This window comes from Rattus norvegicus, chromosome 12, assembly GCF_036323735.1.
Source record: "Rattus norvegicus strain BN/NHsdMcwi chromosome 12, GRCr8, whole genome shotgun sequence".
Taxonomy (NCBI): Eukaryota; Metazoa; Chordata; class Mammalia; order Rodentia; family Muridae; genus Rattus; species Rattus norvegicus.
In genome coordinates, this window is record NC_086030.1 from 9,093,339 (window position 1) to 9,115,713 (window position 22,375).

At 43.2% G+C, this 22,375-nt stretch overlaps 6 non-coding genes and 3 pseudogenes across 6 annotated transcripts; all 9 read left to right on the forward strand.

Annotated features, from left to right (window-relative positions):
- Positions 1-746: 746 nt before the first annotated feature.
- LOC134481361 (5S ribosomal RNA) lies at positions 747-864 on the forward strand. Its single transcript, XR_010056854.1, has one exon. It is a non-coding gene; the product is annotated as a 5S ribosomal RNA (ribosomal RNA).
- Positions 865-3,266: 2,402 nt separating this feature from the next.
- On the forward strand, positions 3,267-3,384 carry LOC134481362 (5S ribosomal RNA). Its single transcript, XR_010056855.1, has one exon. It is a non-coding gene; the product is annotated as a 5S ribosomal RNA (ribosomal RNA).
- Positions 3,385-5,656: 2,272 nt separating this feature from the next.
- Positions 5,657-5,774, forward strand: LOC134481355 (5S ribosomal RNA). Its single transcript, XR_010056848.1, has one exon. It is a non-coding gene; the product is annotated as a 5S ribosomal RNA (ribosomal RNA).
- Positions 5,775-8,431: 2,657 nt separating this feature from the next.
- Positions 8,432-8,549, forward strand: LOC134481363 (5S ribosomal RNA). The gene has a single exon (XR_010056856.1). It is a non-coding gene; the product is annotated as a 5S ribosomal RNA (ribosomal RNA).
- Positions 8,550-10,892: 2,343 nt separating this feature from the next.
- On the forward strand, positions 10,893-11,010 carry LOC134481364 (5S ribosomal RNA). The gene has a single exon (XR_010056857.1). It is a non-coding gene; the product is annotated as a 5S ribosomal RNA (ribosomal RNA).
- A 2,340-nt stretch (positions 11,011-13,350) lies between these two features.
- Positions 13,351-13,468, forward strand: LOC134481384 (5S ribosomal RNA; annotated as a pseudogene).
- A 2,333-nt stretch (positions 13,469-15,801) lies between these two features.
- LOC134481414 (5S ribosomal RNA) lies at positions 15,802-15,918 on the forward strand (annotated as a pseudogene).
- A 2,355-nt stretch (positions 15,919-18,273) lies between these two features.
- On the forward strand, positions 18,274-18,391 carry LOC134481433 (5S ribosomal RNA). Its single transcript, XR_010056870.1, has one exon. It is a non-coding gene; the product is annotated as a 5S ribosomal RNA (ribosomal RNA).
- A 2,972-nt stretch (positions 18,392-21,363) lies between these two features.
- On the forward strand, positions 21,364-21,481 carry LOC134481411 (5S ribosomal RNA; annotated as a pseudogene).
- The last annotated feature ends 894 nt before the right edge of the window (positions 21,482-22,375 follow it).

Consider the following 22,375-nt stretch of genomic DNA (forward strand, 5'->3'; position numbering starts at 1 on the left):
ATGCAGTGTATGCATAAAACACTTACATAACCTGTCTGTTTTAGCTTGCTTTTAATACTCAAAAGAGCTGAACGTGAAAACACAGGTTGATGAGAGGCCATCAGCCTGAACATTTTCCTGAAACCATAACCTTTCGGATTAAGCAGAGTCTGTAATGTATTGGATAGTTTAAAAGCAAGCCCATCAGAATTGATGTATTATCAAATAAATACAGTAGTTTATTTTCATACCAACTCCACCTTCAGAAAACGGAATTAAACAAAGTAGTAGCTTGATTTAACAACGAGACTTGGCCTAGTGTGGTGGTGTGCACCTTTAATGCCAGAACTCTAGAGGCAGGTGGAGCTGTGATTTAAGAGGCCAACTGATATACAGAGGCAGGTCCGAGTCAGCTGTTCTGTGTAAAGGTTCCTCTGGTTGAACCATTCCTTTGTAGGAAGTTAAAATCTGTACTAAAAGGTTATGATTCATGGAATCTGTTTGATGTAGAAGTAGAATCATGGTTAGAGCTGATGTTGGCCATTAAGTCCTGCTGTGGTTTAGTCCCTGGAAGCTCTGGTTGGTTGGTGGTGTTGTTCATATGGGGTCTCAAGTCCCTTCAAGCTCTTTTAGTCCTTTCTCTGATTTCTTCAACTGGGGTCCTGCGCTCAGTTCACTGGTTTGTTGCTCGCATTCACCTATGTATCTGCCGTATTCTGGCTGTGTCAATGAATAGTTTTATATTCCTTTAAAAAAATGTCAGAAGAGCCTACAGCCATACCACCCTGAACGCGCCCGATCTCGTCTGATCTCGGAAGCTAAGCAGGGTCGGGCATGCTTAGTACGTGGATGGGAGACCACCTGGGATACCGGGTGCTGTAGGCTTTTGGGGGTTGGGGATTTAATTCAGTGGTAGAGCTCTTGCCAGGCAATCAAAATCAGGAGCTCCGGAGCTCCGGAGCTCCGGAGCTCAGGAGCTCAGGAGCTCAGGAGCTCAGGAGCTCAGGAGCTCAGGAGCTCAGGAGCTCAGGAGCCAGTGATTTCAGGAAAGCAGGGATACACAGTGAGACCATGTGCGTAACAAACCAACAGAAACCAAAACAACAAAGCAACCTTAAAAAACCCATCCCAAACCAAACCAAACCAAACCAACAAACAGAAATAGACTTTACAACTTTTTTAAAAAGATGTATTTCTTATATATAAGTACACTGTAGCTGTCTTCAGACACACCAGAAGAGGGCATCAGATCTCACTACAGATGGCTGTGAGACACCATGTCGTTGCTGGGATTTGAACTCAGAACCTCTGGAAGAGCAGTCAGTGCTCTTAACCACTAAGCCATCCTTTCAGCCCGACTTTACAACTTTTATTCTGTCTTTTTTTTTCCTTCCCCAGAGCTAAGGATCGAACCCAGGGCCTTGTGCTTGCTAGGCATGTGCCCTACGACTGAGTTAAATCCCCAACCCTAAAAATAGACTTTAAAAATGTCAGAGGAGGGTTCGGTCCCCAGCTCCGAAAAAAAAGAACCAAAAAAAAAAAATGTCAGAGGAACCCCTCCTCTAGGATGTGGCTGAGCTGAAGCACACAGGCGGGAAACTCTGCAGAATCCGCGGCCCTGAGCATCTGAGCGCGCTTCAAGTCTCCGATTAAATTTTAAAAATGGCCTCCAATAAAACTACATTGCAAAAAATGGGAAAAAAAAACAGAATGGAAAGAGTAAAAGAGCTGAAGAGGCTGAGCCTGAAGAATTTGTGGTAGAAAAAGTACTGAACCATTGTGTAGTGAACTATTTCGTGAAGTGGAAGGGGTTTACAGATGCCGATAATACTTGGGTACCAGGAGAAAATTTAGATTGTCCAGAATTAATTGAAGCACTTCTTCATTCTCGAAAAGCTGGTAAAGAAAACGATTGTCCAAAAAGGAAATCTTTATCTGATAGTGAATCCGATGAGAGCAAATCGAAGAAGAGAGATGCTGCTGATAAGCAAAGGAGGCGAAAATGAAGTGGCCTCAGATTGTCATCGCCTTCTATGAGAAGTGGCTGATTTGGCATTCTTGTACCGAAATGAAGTACAATAATTGTTTGCATATATAAATACACAATATTATATATATGTATATAATATATATATACATATATATATATACATATATATATATATATATATGAATGATCTGGATCTTGGGTTTTGAATTACTAGTGTGGATCAAATAGCATCCTGATGAAAATCACGTCTGATATGCTAGTTTTGAAAGCATTGGCAGTAGTTGGGAGATTTTTGGTTTTCGTTCTGCGTCAAAAGGCACTGACTCCTTTGAGCGAGTGAGAGCTCTCTGTAGTTGCTTCCTGTAACAGTAGAGTACTTGACACCATGTTGTATTTCCTCGGCTTGAAGAACAGCTTTTCTTAAACACTGGGGAGATTTTACAGTCATGACCCAAGTCAGAACTTATTTTTAACTGGGACACAGAAGGACCATTCTGGTTTGTGTGTGTGTGTGTGTGTGTGTGTGTGTGTGTGTGTGTGCGTTTGTTTGTATGCAGTGTATGCATAAAACACTTACATAACCTGTCTGTTTTAGCTTGCTTTTAATACTCAAAAGAGCTGAACGTGAAAACACAGGTTGATGAGACGCCATCAGCCTGAACATTTTCCTGAAACCATAACCTTTCAGATTAAGCAGAGTCTGTAATGTATTGGATAGTTTAAAAGCAAGCCCATCAGAATTGATGTATTATCAAATAAATAAAGTAGTTTATTTTCATACCAACTCCACCTTCAGAAAACGGAATTAAACAAAGTAGTAGCTTGATTTAACAACAAGAGTTGGCCTAGTGTGGTGGTGTGCACCTTTAATGCCAGAACTCTAGAGGCAGGTGGAGCTGTGATTTAAGAGGCCAGCTGATCTACAGAGGCAGGTCCGAGTCAGCTGTTCTGTGTAAAGGTTCCTCTTGTTGAACCATTCCTTTGTAGGAAGTTAAAATCTGTACTAAAAGGTTATGATTCATGGAATCTGTTTGATGTGGAAGTAGAATCATGGTTAGAGCTGATGTTGGCCATTAAGTCCTGCTGTGGTTTAGTCCCTGGAAGCTCTGGTTGGTTGGTGGTGTTGTTCATATGGGGTCTCAAGTCCCTTCAAGCTCTTTTAGTCCTTTCTCTGATTTCTACAACTGGGGTCCTGCGCTCAGTTCACTGGTTTGTTGCTCGCATTCACCTATGTATCTGCCGTATTCTGGCTGTGTCAATGAATAGTTTTATATTCCTTTAAAAAAATGTCAGAAGAGCCTACAGCCATACCACCCTGAACGCGCCCGATCTCGTCTGATCTCGGAAGCTAAGCAGGGTCGGGCATGCTTAGTACGTGGATGGGAGACCACCTGGGATACCGGGTGCTGTAGGCTTTTGGGGGTTGGGGATTTAACTCAGTGGTAGAGCTCTTGCCAGGCAATCAAAATCAGGAGCTCAGGAGCTCAGGAGCTCAGGAGCCAGTGATTTCAGGACAGCAGGGATACACAGTGAGACCATGTGCGTAACAAACCAACAGAAACCAAAACAACAAAGCAACCTTAAAAAACCCATCCCAAACCAAACCAAACCAACAAACAGAAATAGACTTTACAACTTTTTTTAAAAAGATGTATTTCTTATATATAAGTACACTGTAGCTGTCTTCAGACACACCAGAAGAGGGCATCAGATCTCACTACAGATGGCTGTGAGACACCATGTCGTTGCTGGGATTTGAACTCAGAACCTCTGGAAGAGCAGTCAGTGCTCTTAACCACTAAGCCATCCTTCCAGCCCGACTTTACAACTTTTATTCTGTCTTTTTTTTTCCTTCCCCAGAGCTAAGGATCGAACCCAGGGCCTTGTGCTTGCTAGGCATGTGCCCTACGACTGAGTTAAATCCCCAACCCTAAAAATAGACTTTAAAAATGTCAGAGGAACCCCTCCTCTAGGATGTGGCTGAGCTGAAGCACACAGGCGGGAAACTCTGCAGAATCCGCGGCCCTGAACATCTAAGCGCGCTTCAAGTCTCCGATTAAATTTTAAAAATGGCCTCCAAAAAAACTACATTGCAAAAAATGGAAAAAAAAAAACAGAATGGAAAGAGTAAAAGAGCTGAAGAGGCTGAGCCTGAAGAATTTGTGGTAGAAAAAGTACTGAACCATTGTGTAGTGAACTATTTCGTGAAGTGGAAGGGGTTTACAGATGCCGATAATACTTGGGTACCAGGAGAAAATTTAGATTGTCCAGAATTAATTGAAGCACTTCTTCATTCTCGAAAAGCTGGTAAAGAAAACGATTGTCCAAAAAGGAAATCTTTATCTGATAGTGAATCCGATGAGAGCAAATCGAAGAAGAGAGATGCTGCTGATAAGCAAAGGAGGCGAATATGAAGTGGCCTCAGATTGTCATCGCCTTCTATGAGGAGTGGCTGATTTGGCATTCTTGTACCGAAATGAAGTACAATAATTGTTTGCATATATAAATACACAATATTGTATATATGTATATAATATATATACATATATATATATATATACATATATATATATGAATGATCTGGATCTTGGGTTTTGAATTACTATTGTGGATCAAATAGCATCCTGATGAAAATCACGTCTGATATGCTAGTTTTGAAAGCATTGGCAGTAGTTGGGAGATTTTTGGTTTTCGTTCTGCGTCAAAAGGCACTGACTCCTTTGAGCGAGTGAGAGCTCTCTGTAGTTGCTTCCTGTAACAGTAGAGTACTTGACACCATGTTGTATTTCCTCGGCTTGAAGAACAGCTTTTCTTAAACACTGGGGAGATTTTACAGTCATGACCCAAGTCAGAACTTATTTTTAACTGGGACACAGAAGGACCATCCTGGTTTGTGTGTGTGTGTGTGTGTGTGTGTGTGTGTGTGTGTGCGTTTGTTTGTATGCAGTGTATGCATAAAACACTTACATAACCTGTCTGTTTTAGCTTGATTTTAATACTCAAAAGAGCTGAACGTGAAAACACAGGTTGATGAGAGGCCATCAGCCTGAACATTTTCCTGAAACCATAACCTTTCAGATTAAGCAGAGTCTGTAATGTATTGGATAGTTTAAAAGCAAGCCCATCAGAATTGATGTATTATCAAATAAATACAGTAGTTTATTTTCATACCAACTCCACCTTCAGAAAACGGAATTAAACAAAGTAGTAGCTTGATTTAACAACAAGAGTTGGCCTAGTGTGGTGGTGTGCACCTTTAATGCCAGAACTCTAGAGGCAGGTGGAGCTGTGATTTAAGAGGCCAGCTGATCTACAGAGGCAGGTCCGAGTCAGCTGTTCTGTGTAAAGGTTCCTCTGGTTGAACCATTCCTTTGTAGGAAGTTAAAATCTGTACTAAAAGGTTATGATTCATGGAATCTGTTTGATGTGGAAGTAGAATCATGGTTAGAGCTGAGGTTGGCCATTAAGACCTGCAGTGGTTTAGTCCCTGGAAGCTCTGGTTGGTTGGTGGTGTTGTTCATATGGGGTCTCAAGTCCCTTCAAGCTCTTTTAGTCCTTTCTCTGATTTCTTCAACTGGGGTCCTGCTCTCAGTTCACTGGTTTGTTGCTCACATTCACCTATGTATCTGCCGTATTCTGGCTGTGTCAATGAATAGTTTTATATTCCTTTAAAAAAATGTCAGAAGAGCCTACAGTCATACCACCCTGAAAGCGCCCGATCTCGTCTGATCTCGGAAGCTAAGCAGGGTCGGGCATGCTTAGTACGTGGATGGGAGACCACCTGGGATACCGGGTGCTGTAGGCTTGTGGGGGTTGGGGATTTAACTCAGTGGTAGAGCTCTTGCCAGGCAATCAAAATCAGGAGCTCAGGAGCTCAGGAGCTCAGGAGCTCAGGAGCTCAGGAGCTCAGGAGCTCAGGAGCTCAGGAGCTCGCTCAGGAGCTCAGGAGCTCGCTCAGGAGCTCAGGAGCTCGCTCAGGAGCTCAGGAGCTCGCTCAGGAGCTCAGGAGCTCGCTCAGGAGCTCAGGAGCTCAGGAGCTCAGGAGCTCGCTCAGGAGCTCAGGAGCTCAGGAGCTCAGGAGCTCAGGAGCTCGCTCAGGAGCTCAGGAGCTCAGGAGCTCAGGAGCTCAGGAGCTCTGGAGCTCAGGCGCTCAGGCGCTCAGGCGCTCAGGCGCTCAGGCGCTCAGGCGCTCAGGCGCTCAGGCGCTCAGGCGCTCAGGCGCTCAGGCGCTCAGGAGCTCAGGCGCTCAGGAGCTCAGGAGCTCAGGAGCTCAGGAGCTCAGTGATTTCAGGACAGCAGGGATACACAGTGAGACCATGTGCGTAACAAACCAACAGAAACCAAAACAACAAAGCAACCTTAAAAAACCCATCCCAAACCAAACCAAACCAAACCAACAAACAGAAATAGACTTTACAACTTTTTAAAAAAGATGTATTTCTTATATATAAGTACACTGTAGCTGTCTTCAGACACACCAGAAGAGGGCATCAGATCTCACTACAGATGGCTGTGAGACACCATGTCATTGCTGGGATTTGAACTCAGAACCTCTGGAAGAGCAGTCAGTGCTCTTAACCAATAAGCCATCCTTCCAGCCCAACTTTACAACTTTTATTCTGTCTTTTTTTTTCCTTCCCCAGAGCTAAGGATCGAACCCAGGGCTTTGTGCTTGCTAGGCATGTGCCCTACGACTGAGTTAAATCCCCAACCCTAAAAATAGACTTTAAAAATGTCAGAGGAACCCCTCCTCTAGGATGTGGCTGAGCTGAAGCACACAGGCGGGAAACTCTGCAGAATCCGCGGCCCTGAGCATCTGAGCGCGCTTCAAGTCTCCGATTAAATTTTAAAAATGGCCTCCAATAAAACTACATTGCAAAAAATGGGAAAAAAAAACAGAATGGAAAGAGTAAAAGAGCTGAAGAGGCTGAGCCTGAAGAATTTGTGGTAGAAAAAGTACTGAACCATTGTGTAGTGAACTATTTCGTGAAGTGGAAGGGGTTTACAGATGCCGATAATACTGGGTACCAGGAGAAAATTTAGATTGTCCAGAATTAATTGAAGCACTTCTTCATTCTCGAAAATTGTAAAGAAAACGATTGTCCAAAAAGGAAATCTTTATCTGATAGTGAATCCGATGAGAGCAAATCAAAGAAGAGAGATGCTGCTGATAAGCAAAGGAGGCGAATATGAAGTGGCCTCAGATTGTCATCGCCTTCTATGAGGAGTGGCTGATTTGGCATTCTTGTACCGAAATGAAGTACAATAATTGTTTGCATATATAAATACACAATATTATATATATATGTATATAATATATATATATATATATATATATATATATGAATGATCTGGATCTTGGGTTTTGAATTACTAGTGTGGATCAAATAGCATCCTGATGAAAATCACGTCTGATATGCTAGTTTTGAAAGCATTGGCAGTAGTTGGGAGATTTTTGGTTTTCGTTCTGCGTCAAAAGGCACTGACTCCTTTGAGCGAGTGAGAGCTCTCTGTAGTTGCTTCCTGTAACAGTAGAGTACTTGACACCATGTTGTATTTCCTCGGCTTGAAGAACAGCTTTTCTTAAACACTGGGGAGATTTTACAGTCATGACCCAAGTCAGAACTTATTTTTAACTGGGACACAGAAGGACCATTCTGGTTTGTGTGTGTGTGTGTGTGTGTGTGTGTGTGTGTGTGTGTGTGCGTTTGTTTGTATGCAGTGTATGCATAAAACACTTACATAACCTGTCTGTTTTAGCTTGATTTTAATACTCAAAAGAGCTGAACGTGAAAACACAGGTTGATGAGACGCCATCAGCCTGAACATTTTCCTGAAACCATAACCTTTCAGATTAAGCAGAGTCTGTAATGTATTGGATAGTTTAAAAGCAAGCCCATCAGAATTGATGTATTATCAAATAAATAAAGTAGTTTATTTTCATACCAACTCCACCTTCAGAAAACGGAATTAAACAAAGTAGTAGCTTGATTTAACAACGAGACTTGGCCTAGTGTGGTGGTGTGCACCTTTAATGCCAGAACTCTAGAGGCAGGTGGAGCTGTGATTTAAGAGGCCAGCTGATATACAGAGGCAGGTCCGAGTCAGCTGTTCTGTGTAAAGGTTCCTCTTGTTGAATCATTCCTTTGTAGGAAGTTAAAATCTGTACTAAAAGGTTATGATTCATGGAATCTGTTTGATGTAGAAGTAGAATCATGGTTAGAGCTGATGTTGGCCATTAAGTCCTGCTGTGGTTTAGTCCCTGGAAGCTCTGGTTGGTTGGTGGTGTTGTTCATATGGGGTCTCAAGTCCCTTCAAGCTCTTTTAGTCCTTTCTCTGATTTCTACAACTGGGGTCCTGCGCTCAGTTCACTGGTTTGTTGCTCGCATTCACCTATGTATCTGCCGTATTCTGGCTGTGTCAATGAATAGTTTTATATTCCTTTAAAAAAATGTCAGAAGAGCCTACAGCCATACCACCCTGAACGCGCCCGATCTCGTCTGATCTCGGAAGCTAAGCAGGGTCGGGCATGCTTAGTACGTGGATGGGAGACCACCTGGGATACCGGGTGCTGTAGGCTTGTGGGGGTTGGGGATTTAACTCAGTGGTAGAGCTCTTGCCAGGCAATCAAAATCAGGAGCTCAGGAGCTCAGGAGCTCAGGAGCCAGTGATTTCAGGACAGCAGGGATACACAGTGAGACCATGTGCATAACAAACCAACAGAAACCAAAACAACAAAGCAACCTTAAAAAAACCATCCCAAACCAAACCAAACCAAACCAACAAACAGAAATAGACTTTACAACTTTTTTAAAAAGATGTATTTCTTATATATAAGTACACTGTAGCTGTCTTCAGACACACCAGAAGAGGGCATCAGATCTCACTACAGATGGCTGTGAGACACCATGTCGTTGCTGGGATTTGAACTCAGAACCTCTGGAAGAGCAGTCAGTGCTCTTAACCACTAAGCCATCCTTCCAGCCCGACTTTACAACTTTTATTCTGTCTTTTTTTTTCCTTCCCCAGAGCTAAGGATCGAACCCAGGGCCTTGTGCTTGCTAGGCATGTGCCCTACGACTGAGTTAAATCCCCAACCCTAAAAATAGACTTTAAAAATGTCAGAGGAGGGTTCGGTCCCCAGCTCCGAAAAAAAAGAACCAAAAAAAAAAAAAATGTCAGAGGAACCCCTCCTCTAGGATGAGGCTGAGCTGAAGACACAGGCGGGAAACTCTGCAGAATCCGCGGCCCTGAGCATCTGAGCGCGCTTCAAGTCTCCGATTAAATTTTAAAAATGGCCTCCAATAAAACTACATTGCAAAAAATGGGAAAAAAAAACAGAATGGAAAGAGTAAAAGAGCTGAAGAGGCTGAGCCTGAAGAATTTGTGGTAGAAAAAGTACTGAACCATTGTGTAGTGAACTATTTCGTGAAGTGGAAGGGGTTTACAGATGCCGATAATACTTGGGTACCAGGAGAAAATTTAGATTGTCCAGAATTAATTGAAGCACTTCTTCATTCTCGAAAAGCTGGTAAAGAAAACGATTGTCCAAAAAGGAAATCTTTATCTGATAGTGAATCCGATGAGAGCAAATCGAAGAAGAGAGATGCTGCTGATAAGCAAAGGAGGCGAATATGAAGTGGCCTCAGATTGTCATCGCCTTCTATGAGAAGTGGCTGATTTGGCATTCTTGTACCGAAATGAAGTACAATAATTGTTTGCATATATAAATACACAATATTATATATATATGTATATAATATATATACATATATATATATATATATATATATATATATATATATATATATGAATGATCTGGATCTTGGGTTTTGAATTACTAGTGTGGATCAAATAGCATCCTGATGAAAATCACGTCTGATATGCTAGTTTTGAAAGCATTGGCAGTAGTTGGGAGATTTTTGGTTTTCGTTCTGCGTCAAAAGGCACTGACTCCTTTGAGCGAGTGAGAGCTCTCTGTAGTTGCTTCCTGTAACAGTAGAGTACTTGACACCATGTTGTATTTCCTCGGCTTGAAGAACAGCTTTTCTTAAACACTGGGGAGATTTTACAGTCATGACCCAAGTCAGAACTTATTTTTAACTGGGACACAGAAGGACCATTCTGGTTTGTGTGTGTGTGTGTGTGTGTGTGTGTGTGTGTGTGTGTTTGTTTGTATGCAGTGTATGCATAAAACACTTACATAACCTGTCTGTTTTAGCTTCATTTTAATACTCAAAAGAGCTGAACGTGAAAACACAGGTTGATGAGAGGCCATCAGCCTGAACATTTTCCTGAAACCATAACCTTTCAGATTAAGCAGAGTCTGTAATGTATTGGATAGTTTAAAAGCAAGCCCATCAGAATTGATGTATTATCAAATAAATAAAGTAGTTTATTTTCATACCAACTCCACCTTCAGAAAACGGAATTAAACAAAGTAGTAGCTTGATTTAACAACAAGAGTTGGCCTAGTGTGGTGGTGTGCACCTTTAATGCCAGAACTCTAGAGGCACGTGGAGCTGTGATTTAAGAGGCCAGCTGATATACAGAGGCAGGTCCGAGTCAGCTGTTCTGTGTAAAGGTTCCTCTTGTTGAACCATTCCTTTGTAGGAAGTTAAAATCTGTACTAAAAGGTTATGATTCATGGAATCTGTTTGATGTAGAAGTAGAATCATGGTTAGAGCTGATGTTGGCCATTAAGTCCTGCTGTGGTTTAGTCCCTGGAAGCTCTGGTTGGTTGGTGGTGTTGTTCATATGGGGTCTCAAGTCCCTTCAAGCTCTTTTAGTCCTTTCTCTGATTTCTACAACTGGGGTCCTGCGCTCAGTTCACTGGTTTGTTGCTCGCATTCACCTATGTATCTGCCGTATTCTGGCTGTGTCAATGAATAGTTTTATATTCCTTTAAAAAAATGTCAGAAGAGCCTACAGCCATACCACCCTGAACGCGCCCGATCTCGTCTGATCTCGGAAGCTAAGCAGGGTCGGGCATGCTTAGTACGTGGATGGGAGACCACCTGGGATACCGGGTGCTGTAGGCTTTTGGGGGTTGGGGATTTAACTCAGTGGTAGAGCTCTTGCCAGGCAATCAAAATCAGGAGCTCAGGAGCTCAGGAGCTCAGGAGCCAGTGATTTCAGGACAGCAGGGATACACAGTGAGACCATGTGCATAACAAACCAACAGAAACCAAAACAACAAAGCAACCTTAAAAAACCCATCCCAAACCAAACCAAACCAAACCAACAAACAGAAATAGACTTTACAACTTTTTTAAAAAGATGTATTTCTTATATATAAGTACACTGTAGCTGTCTTCAGACACACCAGAAGAGGGCATGAGATCTCACCCCAGATGGCTGTGAGACACCATGTCGTTGCTGGGATTTGAACTCAGAACCTCTGGAAGAGCAGTCAGTGCTCTTAACCACTAAGCCATCCTTCCAGCCCGACTTTACAACTTTTATTCTGTCTTTTTTTTTCCTTCCCCAGAGCTAAGGATCGAACCCAGGGCCTTGTGCTTGCTAGGCATGTGCCCTACGACTGAGTTAAATCCCCAACCCTAAAAATAGACTTTAAAAATGTCAGAGGAGGGTTCGGTCCCCAGCTCCGAAAAAAAAGAACCAAAAAAAAAAAAATGTCAGAGGAACCCCTCCTCTAGGATGAGGCTGAGCTGAAGCACACAGGCGGGAAACTCTGCAGAATCCGCGGCCCTGAGCATCTGAGCGCGCTTCAAGTCTCCGATTAAATTTTAAAAATGGCCTCCAATAAAACTACATTGCAAAAAATGGGAAAAAAAACAGAATGGAAAGAGTAAAAGAGCTGAAGAGGCTGAGCCTGAAGAATTTGTGGTAGAAAAAGTACTGAACCATTGTGTAGTGAACTATTTCGTGAAGTGGAAGGGGTTTACAGATGCCGATAATACTTGGGTACCAGGAGAAAATTTAGATTGTCCAGAATTAATTGAAGCACTTCTTCATTCTCGAAAAGCTGGTAAAGAAAACGATTGTCCAAAAAGGAAATCTTTATCTGATAGTGAATCCGATGAGAGCAAATCGAAGAAGAGAGATGCTGCTGATAAGCAAAGGAGGCGAATATGAAGTGGCCTCAGATTGTCATCGCCTTCTATGAGAAGTGGCTGATTTGGCATTCTTGTACCGAAATGAAGTACAATAATTGTTTGCATATATAAATACACAATATTATATATATATGTATATAATACATATACATATATATATATATATATATATATATATGAATGATCTGGATCTTGGGTTTTGAATTACTAGTGTGGATCAAATAGCATCCTGATGAAAATCACGTCTGATATGCTAGTTTTGAAAGCATTGGCAGTAGTTGGGAGATTTTTGGTTTTCGTTCTGCGTCAAAAGGCACTGACTCCTTTGAGCGAGTGAGAGCTCTCTGTAGTTGCTTCCTGTAACAGTAGAGTACTTGACACCCTGTTGTATTTCCTCGGCTTGAAGAACAGCTTTTCTTAAACACTGGGGAGATTTTACAGTCATGACCCAAGTCAGAACTTATTTTTAACTGGGACACAGAAGGACCATTCTGGTTTGTGTGTGTGTGTGTGGGTGTGTGTGTGTGTGTGTGTGTGTGTGTGTGTGTTTGTTTGTATGCAGTGTATGCATAAAACACTTACATAACCTGTCTGTTTTAGCTTGATTTTAATACTCAAAAGAGCTGAACGTGAAAACACAGGTTGATGAGAGTCCATCAGCCTGAACATTTTCTTGAAACCATAACCTTTCAGATTAAGCAGAGTCTGTAATGTATTGGATAGTTTAAAAGCAAGCCCATCAGAATTGATGTATTATCAAATAAATACAGTAGTTTATTTTCATACCAACTCCACCTTCAGAAAACGGAATTAAACAAAGTAGTAGCTTGATTTAACAACAAGACTTGGCCTAGTGTGGTGGTGTGCACCTTTAATGCCAGAACTCTAGAGGCAGGTGGAGCTGTGATTTAAGAGGCCAGCTGATCTACAGAGGCAGGTCCGAGTCAGCTGTTCTGTGTAAAGGTTCCTCTGGTTGAACCATTCCTTTGTAGGTAGTTAAAATCTGTACTGAAAGGTTATGATTCATGGAATCTGTTTGATGTGGAAGTAGAATCATGGTTAGAGCTGAGGTTGGCCATTAAGTCCTGCTGTGGTTTAGTCCCTGGAAGCTCTGGTTGGTTGGTGGTGTTGTTCATATGGGGTCTCAAGTCCCTTCAAGCTCTTTTAGTCCTTTCTCTGATTTCTTCAACTGGGGTCCTGCGCTCAGTTCACTGGTTTGTTGCTCGCATTCACCTATGTATCTGCCGTATTCTGGCTGTGTCAATGAATAGTTTTATATTCCTTTAAAAAAATGTCAGAAGAGCCTACAGCCATACCACCCTGAACGCGCCCGATCTTGTCTGATCTCGGAAGCTAAGCAGGGTCGGGCATGCTTAGTACGTGGATGGGAGACCACCTGGGATACCGGGTGCTGTAGGCTTTTGGGGGTTGGGGATTTAACTCAGTGGTAGAGCTCTTGCCAGGCAATCAAAATCAGGAGCTCAGGAGCTCAGGAGCTCAGGAGCCAGTGATTTCAGGACAGCAGGGATACACAGTGAGACCATGTGCGTAACAAACCAACAGAAACCAAAACAACAAAGCAACCTTAAAAAACCCATCCCAAACCAAACCAAACCAAACCAACAAACAGAAATAGACTTTACAACTTTTTTAAAGAGATGTATTTCTTATATATAAGTACACTGTAGCTGTCTTCAGACACACCAGAAGAGGGCATCAGATCTCACTACAGATGGCTGTGAGACACCATGTCGTTGCTGGGATTTGAACTCAGAACCTCTGGAAGAGCAGTCAGTGCTCTTAACCACTAAGCCATCCTTCCAGCCCGACTTTACAACTTTTATTCTGTCTTTTTTTTTCCTTCCCCAGAGCTAAGGATCGAACCCAGGGCCTTGTGCTTGCTAGGCATGTGCCCTACGACTGAGTTAAATACCCAACCCTAAAAATAGACTTTAAAAATGTCAGAGGAGGGTTCGGTCCCCAGCTCCGAAAAAAAAGAACCAAAAAAAAAAAAATGTCAGAGGAACCCCTCCTCTAGGATGTGGCTGAGCTGAAGCACACAGGCGGGAAACTCTGCAGAATCCGCGGCCCTGAGCATCTGAGCGCGCTTCAAGTCTCCGATTAAATTTTAAAAATGGCCTCCAATAAAACTACATTGCAAAAAATGGGAAAAAAAAACAGAATGGAAAGAGTAAAAGAGCTGAAGAGGCTGAGCCTGAAGAATTTGTGGTAGAAAAAGTACTGAACCATTGTGTAGTGAACTATTTCGTGAAGTGGAAGGGGTTTACAGATGCCGATAATACTTGGGTACCAGGAGAAAATTTAGATTGTCCAGAATTAATTGAAGCACTTCTTCATTCTCGAAAAGCTGGTAAAGAAAACGATTGTCCAAAAAGGAAATCTTTATCTGATAGTGAATCCGATGAGAGCAAATCGAAGAAGAGAGATGCTGCTGATAAGCAAAGGAGGCGAATATGAAGTGGCCTCAGATTGTCATCGCCTTCTATGAGGAGTGGCTGATTTGGCATTCTTGTAACGAAATGAAGTACAATAATTGTTTGCATATATAAATACACAATATTATATATATGTATATAATATATATATACATATATATATATATATATATATATATATATGAATGATCTGGATCTTGGGTTTTGAATTACTAGTGTGGATCAAATAGCATCCTGATGAAAATCACGTCTGATATGCTAGTTTTGAAAGCATTGGCAGTAGTTGGGAGATTTTTGGTTTTCGTTCTGCGTCAAAAGGCACTGACTCCTTTGAGCGAGTGAGAGCTCTCTGTAGTTGCTTCCTGTAACAGTAGAGTACTTGACACCATGTTGTATTTCCTCGGCTTGAAGAACAGCTTTTCTTAAACACTGGGGAGATTTTACAGTCATGACCCAAGTCAGAACTTATTTTTAACTGGGACACAGAAGGACCATTCTGGTTTGTGTGTGTGTGTGTGTGTGTGTGTGTGTGTGTGTGTGTGCGTTTGTTTGTATGCAGTGTATGCATAAAACACTTACATAACCTGTCTGTTTTAGCTTGCTTTTAATACTCAAAAGAGCTGAACGTGAAAACACAGGTTGATGAGAGGCCATCAGCCTGAACATTTTCCTGAAACCATAACCTTTTGGATTATCAGGGTCTGTAATGTATTGGATAGTTTAAAAGCAAGCCCATCAGAATTGATGTATTATCAAATAAATACAGTAGTTTATTTTCATACCAACTCCACCTTCAGAAAACGGAATTAAACAAAGTAGTAGCTTGATTTAACAACAAGAGTTGGCCTAGTGTGGTGGTGTGCACCTTTAATGCCAGAACTCTAGAGGCAGGTGGAGCTGTGATTTAAGAGGCCAGCTGATCTACAGAGGCAGGTCCGAGTCAGCTGTTCTGTGTAAAGGTTCCTCTGGTTGAACCATTCCTTTGTAGGAAGTTAAAATCTGTACTAAAAGGTTATGATTCATGGAATCTGTTTGATGTGGGAGTAGAATCATGGTTAGAGCTGAGGTTGGCCATTAAGTCCTGCTGTGGTTTAGTCCCTGGAAGCTCTGGTTGGTTGGTGGTGTGTTCATATGGGGTCTCAAGCCCCTTCAAGCTCTTTTAGTCCTTTCTCTGATTTCTTCAACTGGGGTCCAGCGCTCAGTTCACTGGTTTGTTGCTCGCATTCACCTATGTATCTGCCGTATTCTGGCTGTGTCAATGAATAGTTTTATATTCCTTTAAAAAAATGTCAGAAGAGCCTACAGCCATACCACCCTGAACGCGCCAGATCTCGTCTGATCTCGGAAGCTAAGCAGGGTCGGGCATGCTTAGTACGTGGATGGGGACCACCTGGGATACCGGGTGCTGTAGGCTTTTGGGGGTTGGGGATTTAACTCAGTGGTAGAGCTCTTGCCAGGCAATCAAAATCAGGAGCTCAGGAGCTCAGGAGCTCAGGAGCTCAGGAGCTCAGGAGCTCAGGAGCTCAGGAGCTCAGGAGCTCAGGAGCTCAGGAGCTCAGGAGCTCAGGAGCCAGTGATTTCAGGACAGCAGGGATACACAGTGAGACCATGTGCGTAACAAACCAACAGAAACCAAAACAACAAAGCAACCTTAAAAAACCCATCCCAAACCAAACCAAACCAAACCAACAAACAGAAATAGACTTTACAACTTTTTTTAAAAAGATGTATTTCTTATATATAAGTACACTGTAGCTGTCTTCAGACACACCAGAAGAGGGCATCAGATCTCACCCCAGATGACTGTGAGACACCATGTCGTTGCTGGGATTTGAACTCAGAACCTCTGGAAGAGCAGTCAGTGCTCTTAACCAATAAGCCATCCTTCCAGCCCGACTTTACAACTTTTATTTTGTCTTTTTTTTTCCTTCCCTAGAGCTAAGGATCGAACCCAGGGCCTTGTGCTTGCTAGGCATGTGCCCTACGACTGAGTTAAATCCCCAACCCTAAAAATAGACTTTAAAAATGTCAGAGGAACCCCTCCTCTAGGATGTGGCTGAGCTGAAGCACACAGGCGGGAAACTCTGCAGAATCCGCGGCCCTGAGCATCTAAGCGCGCTTCAAGTCTCCGATTAAATTTTAAAAATGGCCTCCAATAAAACTACATTGCAAAAAATGGGAAAAAAAAAACAGAATAGAAAGAGTAAAAGAGCTGAAGAGGCTGAGCCTGAAGAATTTGTGGTAGAAAAAGTACTGAACCATTGTGTAGTGAACTATTTCGTGAAGTGGAAGGGGTTTACAGATGCCGATAATACTTGGGTACCAGGAGAAAATTTAGATTGTCCAGAATTAATTGAAGCACTTCTTCATTCTCGAAAAGCTGGTAAAGAAAACGATTGTCCAAAAAAGAAATCTTTATCTGATAGTGAATCCGATGAGAGCAAATCGAAGAAGAGAGATGCTGCTGATAAGCAAAGGAGGCGAATATGAAGTGGCCTCAGATTGTCATCGCCTTCTATGAGGAGTGGCTGATTTGGCATTCTTGTACCGAAATGAAGTACAATAATTGTTTGCATATATAAATACACAATATTGTATATATGTATATAATATATATACATATATATATATATATATACATATATATATATGAATGATCTGGATCTTGGGTTTTGAATTACTAGTGTGGATCAAATAGCATCCTGATGAAAATCACGTCTGATATGCTAGTTTTGAAAGCATTGGCAGTAGTTGGGAGATTTTTGGTTTTCGTTCTGCGTCAAAAGGCACTGACTCCTTTGAGCGAGTGAGAGCTCTCTGTAGTTGCTTCCTGTAACAGTAGAGTACTTGACACCATGTTGTATTTCCTCGGCTTGAAGAACAGCTTTTCTTAAACACTGGGGAGATTTTACAGTCATGACCCAAGTCAGAACTTATTTTTAACTGGGACACAGAAGGACCATTCTGGTTTGTGTGTGTGTGTGTGTGTGTGTGTGTGTGTGTGTGTGTGTGCGTTTGTTTGTATGCAGTGTATGCATAAAACACTTACATAACCTGTCTGTTTTAGCTTGATTTTAATACTCAAAAGAGCTGAACGTGAAAACACAGGTTGATGAGAGGCCATCAGCCTGAACATTTTCCTGAAACCATAACCTTTCAGATTAAGCAGAGTCTGTAATGTATTGGATAGTTTAAAAGCAAGCCCATCAGAATTGATGTATTATCAAATAAATACAGTAGTTTATTTTCATACCAACTCCACCTTCAGAAAACGGAATTAAACAAAGTAGTAGCTTGATTTAACAACAAGAGTTGGCCTAGTGTGGTGGTGTGCACCTTTAATGCCAGAACTCTAGAGGCAGGTGGAGCTGTGATTTAAGAGGCCAGCTGATCTACAGAGGCAGGTCCGAGTCAGCTGTTCTGTGTAAAGGTTCCTCTGGTTGAACCATTCCTTTGTAGGAAGTTAAAATCTGTACTAAAAGGTTATGATTCATGGAATCTGTTTGATGTGGAAGTAGAATCATGGTTAGAGCTGATGTTGGCCATTAAGTCCTGCTGTGGTTTAGTCCCTGGAAGCTCTGGTTGGTTGGTGGTGTTGTTCATATGGGGTCTCAAGTCCCTTCAAGCTCTTTTAGTCCTTTCTCTGATTTCTTCAACTGGGGTCCTGCGCTCAGTTCACTGGTTTGTTGCTCACATTCACCTATGTATCTGCCGTATTCTGGCTGTGTCAATGAATAGTTTTATATTCCTTTAAAAAAATGTCAGAAGAGCCTACAGCCATACCACCCTGAAAGCGCCCGATCTCGTCTGATCTCGGAAGCTAAGCAGGGTCGGGCATGCTTAGTACGTGGATGGGAGACCACCTGGGATACCGGGTGCTGTAGGCTTTTGGGGGTTGGGGATTTAACTCAGTGGAAGAGCTCTTGCCAGGCAATCAAAATCAGGAGCTCAGGAGCTCAGGAGCTCAGGAGCTCAGGAGCTCAGGAGCTCAGGAGCTCAGGAGCTCAGGAGCTCAGGAGCTCAGGAGCTCGCTCAGGAGCTCAGGAGCTCGCTCAGGAGCTCAGGAGCTCAGGAGCTCAGGAGCTCAGGAGCTCAGGAGCTCAGGAGCTCAGGAGCTCAGGAGCTCAGGAGCTCGCTCAGGAGCTCAGGAGCTCAGGAGCTCAGGAGCACAGGAGCTCGCTCAGGAGCTCAGGAGCTCAGGAGCTCAGGAGCTCAGGAGCTCAGGAGCTCAGGAGCTCGCTCAGGAGCTCAGGAGCTCAGGAGCTCAGGAGCTCGCTCAGGAGCTCAGGAGCTCAGGAGCTCAGGAGCTCGCTCAGGAGCTCAGGAGCTCAGGAGCTCAGGAGCTCGCTCAGGAGCTCAGGAGCTCAGGAGCTCAGGAGCTCGCTCAGGAGCTCAGGAGCTCAGGAGCTCGCTCAGGAGCTCAGGAGCTCAGGAGCTCAGGACCTCGCTCAGGAGCTCAGGAGCTCAGGAGCTCAGGAGCTCGCTCAGGAGCTCAGGAGCTCAGGAGCTCAGGAGCTCAGGAGCTCAGGAGCTCGCTCAGGAGCTCGCTCAGGAGCTCAGGAGCTCAGGAGCTCAGGAGCTCGCTCAGGAGCTCAGGAGCTCGCTCAGGAGCTCAGGAGCTCGCTCAGGAGCTCGCTCAGGAGCTCAGGAGTTCAGGAGCTCAGGAGCTCAGGAGCTCCGGAGCTCAGGAGCCTGTGATTTCAGGACAGCAGGGATACACAGTGAGACCATGTGCGTAACAAACCAACAGAAACCAAAACAACAAAGCAACCTTAAAAAACCCATCCCAAACCAAACCAAACCAAACCAACAAACAGAAATAGACTTTACAACTTTTTTTAAAAAGATGTATTTCTTATATATAAGTACACTGTAGCTGTCTTCAGACACACCAGAAGAGGGCATGAGATCTCACCCCAGATGGCTGTGAGACACCATGTCGTTGCTGGGATTTGAACTCAGAACCTCTGGAAGAGCAGTCAGTGCTCTTAACCAATAAGCCATCCTTCCAGCCCGACTTTACAACTTTTATTTTGTCTTTTTTTTTCCTTCCCCAGAGCTAAGGATCGAACCCAGGGCCTTGTGCTTGCTAGGCATGTGCCCTACGACTGAGTTAAATCCCCAACCCTAAAAATAGACTTTAAAAATGTCAGAGGAACCCCTCCTCTAGGATGTGGCTGAGCTGAAGCACACAGGCGGGAAACTCTGCAGAATCCGCGGCCCTGAGCATCTGAGCGCGCTTCAAGTCTCCGATTAAATTTTAAAAATGGCCTCCAATAAAACTACATTGCAAAAAATGGGAAAAAAAAACAGAATGGAAAGAGTAAAAGAGCTGAAGAGGCTGAGCCTGAAGAATTTGTGGTAGAAAAAGTACTGAACCATTGTGTAGTGAACTATTTCGTGAAGTGGAAGGGGTTTACAGATGCCGATAATACTTGGGTACCAGGAGAAAATTTAGATTGTCCAGAATTAATTGAAGCACTTCTTCATTCTCGAAAAGCTGGTAAAGAAAACGATTGTCCAAAAAGGAAATCTTTATCTGATAGTGAATCCGATGAGAGCAAATCAAAGAAGAGAGATGCTGCTGATAAGCAAAGGAGGCGAATATGAAGTGGCCTCAGATTGTCATCGCCTTCTATGAGGAGTGGCTGATTTGGCATTCTTGTACCGAAATGAAGTACAATAATTGTTTGCATATATAAATACACAATATTATATATATGTATATTATATATATATATATATATATGAATGATCTGGATCTTGGGTTTTGAATTACTAGTGTGGATCAAATAGCATCCTGATGAAAATCACGTCTGATATGCTAGTTTTGAAAGCATTGGCAGTAGTTGGGAGATTTTTGGTTTTCGTTCTGCGTCAAAAGGCACTGACTCCTTTGAGCGAGTGAGAGCTCTCTGTAGTTGCTTCCTGTAACAGTAGAGTACTTGACACCATGTTGTATTTCCTCGGCTTGAAGAACAGCTTTTCTTAAACACTGGGGAGATTTTACAGTCATGACCCAAGTCAGAACTTATTTTTAACTGGGACACAGAAGGACCATTCTGGTTTGTGTGTGTGTGTGTGTGTGTGTGTGTGTGTGTGCGTTTGTTTGTATGCAGTGTATGCATAAAACACTTATATAACCTGTCTGTTTTAGCTTGCTTTTAATACTCAAAAGAGCTGAACGTGAAAACACAGGTTGATGAGAGGCCATCAGCCTGAACATTTTCCTGAAACCATAACCTTTCAGATTAAGCAGAGTCTGTAATGTATTGGATAGTTTAAAAGCAAGCCCATCAGAATTGATGTATTATCAAATAAATACAGTAGTTTATTTTCATACCAACTCCACCTTCAGAAAACGGAATTAAACAAAGTAGTAGCTTGATTTAACAACAAGAGTTGGCCTAGTGTGGTGGTGTGCACCTTTAATGCCAGAACTCTAGAGGCAGGTGGAGCTGTGATTTAAGAGGCCAGCTGATCTACAGAGGCAGGTCCGAGTCAGCTGTTCTGTGTAAAGGTTCCTCTGGTTGAACCATTCCTTTGTAGGAAGTTAAAATCTGTACTAAAAGGTTATGATTCATGGAATCTGTTTGATGTGGAAGTAGAATCATGGTTAGAGCTGATGTTGGCCATTAAGTCCTGCTGTGGTTTAGTCCCTGGAAGCTCTGGTTGGTTGGTGGTGTTGTTCATATGGGGTCTCAAGTCCCTTCAAGCTCTTTTAGTCCTTTCTCTGATTTCTTCAACTGGGGTCCTGCGCTCAGTTCACTGGTTTGTTGCTCGCATTCACCTATGTATCTGCCGTATTCTGGCTGTGTCAATGAATAGTTTTATATTCCTTTAAAAAAATGTCAGAAGAGCCTACAGCCATACCACTCTGAACGCGCCCGACCTCGTCTGATCTCGGAAGCTAAGCAGGGTCGGGCATGCTTAGTATGTGGATGGGAGACCACCTGGGATACCGGGTGCTGTAGGCTTTTGGGGGTTGGGGATTTAACTCAGTGGTAGAGCTCTTGCCAGGCAATCAAAATCAGGAGCTCAGGAGCTCATGAGCTCAGGAGCTCAGGAGCTCAGGAGCTCAGGAGCTCGCTCAGGAGCTCGCTCAGGAGCTCACTCAGGAGCTCGCTCAGGAGCTCGCTCAGGAGCTCGCTCAGGAGCTCAGGAGCTCAGGAGCTCGCTCAGGAGCTCAGGAGCTCAGGAGCTCAGGAGCTCGCTCAAGAGCTCGCTCAGGAGCTCACTCAGGAGCTCGCTCAGGAGCTCAGGAGCTCAGGAGCTCGCTCAGGAGCTCAGGAGCTCAGGAGCTCGCTCAGGAGCTCAGGAGCTCAGGAGCTCAGGAGCTCGCTCAGGAGCTCAGGAGCTCAGGAGCTCAGGAGCTCAGGAGCTCAGGAGCTCAGGAGCTCAGGAGCCTGTGATTTCAGGACAGCAGGGATACACAGTGAGACCATGTGCGTAACAAACCAACAGAAACCAAAACAACAAAGCAACCTTAAAAAACCCATCCCAAACCAAACCAAACCAAACCAACAAACAGAAATAGACTTTACAACTTTTTTTAAAAAGATGTATTTCTTATATATAAGTACACTGTAGCTGTCTTCAGACACACCAGAAGAGGGCATGAGATCTCACCCCAGATGGCTGTGAGACACCATGTCGTTGCTGGGATTTGAACTCAGAACCTCTGGAAGAGCAGTCAGTGCTCTTAACCAATAAGCCATCCTTCCAGCCCGACTTTACAACTTTTATTTTGTCTTTTTTTTTCCTTCCCCAGAGCTAAGGATCGAACCCAGGGCCTTGTGCTTGCTAGGCATGTGCCCTACGACTGAGTTAAATCCCCAACCCTAAAAATAGACTTTAAAAATGTCAGAGGA